Below are 3,431 nucleotides of genomic sequence, written 5' to 3' on the forward strand. Positions count from 1 at the left end.
GTCTGCTCCTGACAGCACCAATTTACTTCAAAAGAAGATTATGGGCATCAGAGAACCTCCCATATGGAATTTGCTTTCTTTATGGCATGAGGTAGCCATTTGTGAAAAACTCTGCTCTTGCCTCAACTGCAGACAGTATGCTGCCCAAACTGCACCAGCAGGACACAAAAGAAAGTGACTGACAAACTGGCCAAGAGAAGGTAGGACAGTTGTTCTAAGTCCCCTGATTCTCAAAAATGTCTGTCAGATATACTATGCCTGTAGGCCAAAGCTGGACACCCCAGTTACAGAAGAACTTTGAGTGACTCTCCTGCTAGCCAGATGCCCTGGTCATTTAGTAATATTACACCCCTCTGGGGATTTTGAGGGAATTAAAGACTAAATAATTAGACTTAAAGTTCTCCTTCATTGTAATAAAAAGATACATTAGGTTAAAAAAATAGACTCATAAAGATAACATAGTATTTTCTCTAAATTTGCCAAATGCAAATGGACTGCATAGTGTACATATAATTCTTACCTGATAACTTCCTTGGGCACATAATTTTACCATGTCAAAGTTAACACCTTCCTTTTTATTAGACAAAAGGGGAAGTGTGGAATATTTCTTTACATTGTGTGGATATATGTCACTATGACTTCGCAGCACACATCTCTTTCTATTGGTGATGTTATTGTGGCCAGCTGCTTCAAATTCCTGCCATGGTGGACCAACACTTGAAGTATGAGAGGAGATAAACTTTCCCCCTTAAGTTTCTTTCATGAGGGTATTTTATCACAGCAAAAGGAAAATAAAATAAAGGTGAGAAAGTGAACAGGATACTATGAAATAACTCCTACCTTGATAGCCAGATAACTGAAATCATGAAGATATATTTTTCATTTCCTGGCTTGTTTATCCATTTCAAAAATTGCATTCTTCGATATTTAGGATTACATAAAACATAAGTATGCGTATGTAAAGATGCACGCTTCTCTGTAAATACATTGCATATATAAGTCATTTGTCTATACAGCGTACCACATAATATTTAATTATAAGAAAATATATATAATGTGCTTATATACTTAAAAAATAATCAGCAGTAATAGTTATCCAAGTCATGCAAAAATTGGTCTGAAAAACCATTCTAAAGTAACAATAAACTATAGGGGTACACGATATGGAAAACCCTGACACTATTTGGTTATGTGAAGTCATACATCAACAGTGAGTAATCTCAATTGTTCTTTGACCAACCATTTACATCTTGCAAGCTTATGCATAAGCTATGGTTCAAAACAGCATCGGCAATGGAGAGACTTATTTACTTATTTTCTTTTTTTTTTTAATTTTTGCATCAACCTTAGGTTCAAATCTATTTGACAAGTTCATTTAGATGTTAATCCTTGCAAATAGAGTCTCTTATTTCCATCCAAAGCTTGACTGTTGATGGTAAAGGAAAAGCAATAGGCCAGCTTCCTTTGAATCGCTTTGACAAACATGCTGTTGGAACTTAATTTTTCTTCAGAAATGCGTGGAAATAAAGGGGAGGTGGAGAGCAGTCATGTGTGGTGGTACCAGACTCATAAGATTTCTTTTCATCTTGTTGTCGGTCATCTTGATGGTATTCAAACACAGCCTTCAAATTAAATGAGTCATTCAAGGTTTTCAAACTGCTCCTGGGGTCTAATAATCGAAAAGATCACAGGTTTTCTGTGTTTGTTAATGATATGAACAGGAAGTTGCAGAATATGTATAAAGGGAAGTTTAAAATGTTGCTATCAAACTCCATTACACACTTTCCCTCGTTATCTTCAAAGGTAACCATTTTATGACCAGTTGTCTTATTGAAAGTTAGTTTGCCATTGGGATCAAAATACACCAAAGTTATTCTGAACACTACATTCCGTATCTGTTTTAAGCAGCCTGAGCCATCGCACTGCTGACGATATTGCTTGAAAATGATACCACGGTTGGTAAAGATGATGTGTAGAGGAAAGCTATACTTGCAACGTGACCACTTCCAGGGAGTATGTGCCAACTCTGTCGATCCTTACACCACATCTCATGCTGCACCCTTCAAGTTCTTTTTCATTGATGGTTCCTGGCCCAATTTTTCTGTGCTGCTGTGCCTGTAGCAAAGTCAGCCACTGTTGTTTATAAACAGGGTACAGCCATTCTAAAGGTATGAGGCGATCTTGTTCAAGAATACTCGTGGAGGTCAGGTCACAGATGATATGCTGAAACCTCAGTTGTCTAAACACTGGCTGAAATACCAGCCCTTCTTCACTTCAAGAAAAGTGATGCTATCAATGAATTCCATCTGCCTGGAAAGCCAGCTGTTGGCACTAGTGAAGAGACGTTCCAAGGAACCTTTCCAGCGAGGATTAAAATAAAGGAATATCCACTTTTTCAGTGTGTTATATAGATCAATTTCCCTTTGCAACACTAGTAGGTCGGATGATGAAACAAGTAGATACATGACCTTTATATCAATGTCTTTGTAAAGTCTAACACTTGGGTGTATCATCAAGTTGCAAAGAAGCCAGTCAAAGCACTGTGTCTTTACAGACTTCAATCTATATGTTTCTGCTGCTACATAGTAAGAACACACGGTTTTCACATCAATGGTTTTCTTCATGGTCTCATTACATTGCTGAATCCACGCGCTCTACCTGAAGCAGGCATGCTGCCGCCAAAACATGAGGAACTTGAAGGGGCTTCATTGGCATGTCATCGTCCCTGTACAGTGAACCAAACACAAAGTCCAAAGACCTGATGTTTATGTCCTCGTTCTTGATCTCCAGTTCTATAATGTCACTGTGCCTTTCTTTCCAAATATCTTTGAGCATATTAGCAAAGTACCCCGATTGGTATAAGAATGTTTTGTGCAAGGACCATATTTTCCCCAGAGCACGGATTTTAATATCGCTGGCTTCGCCACCCAAAAATAAAGTTTGGTAATTATGCATAGATGAGAGCTTCCTTCTTTTTCTCTGGATGAAATCGAAAACATACTGTAGACTTACTACTACCTGGTTCTGAGGTCCATGAATGTTCCAGCTCGGCCCCAAACAGTCCCAACTGCGCCATTTGCGCTTGCGACTGCCAGACGCCAAAATGGGACCCGCACTGCCTCCTGGTTGCTGTGGCTCTGTCAAACTGGAGTCCTCACATCTCCAGACTCTGCTGCTGCAAAGTCCCATTGATGAAATCTCCTAGAACTTCTGGAGGAGACTCTTGCAGAGGCCTCCCTCTCATGCCATTGCTGGAGAGTGCCAGACCGCCTGGGCTCACTGGCTTTCTCTAGCACAGTGTAAAACGTCACAGAGAAGGGAGGTCATTACTCACTGACTGCATCTGCAGTGCAGATAATGGCCCCCACTCCTCCAGTGGCCCCGCCCCTGACAGCAGGCCTTTTATTTAAAACTATGAACAGTGACCCTCC

At 40.0% G+C, this 3,431-nt stretch overlaps 1 pseudogene; it reads right to left on the reverse strand.

The window, feature by feature from the left end:
- Nucleotides 1-1,574: 1,574 nt before the first annotated feature.
- LOC127217537 (germ cell-less protein-like 2) lies at nucleotides 1,575-3,189 on the reverse strand (annotated as a pseudogene).
- Between the last annotated feature and the right edge of the window lie 242 nt (nucleotides 3,190-3,431).

Source organism: Phodopus roborovskii, unplaced genomic scaffold (genome assembly GCF_943737965.1).
Source record: "Phodopus roborovskii unplaced genomic scaffold, PHOROB, whole genome shotgun sequence".
In the NCBI taxonomy this organism is placed as follows: Eukaryota; Metazoa; Chordata; class Mammalia; order Rodentia; family Cricetidae; genus Phodopus; species Phodopus roborovskii.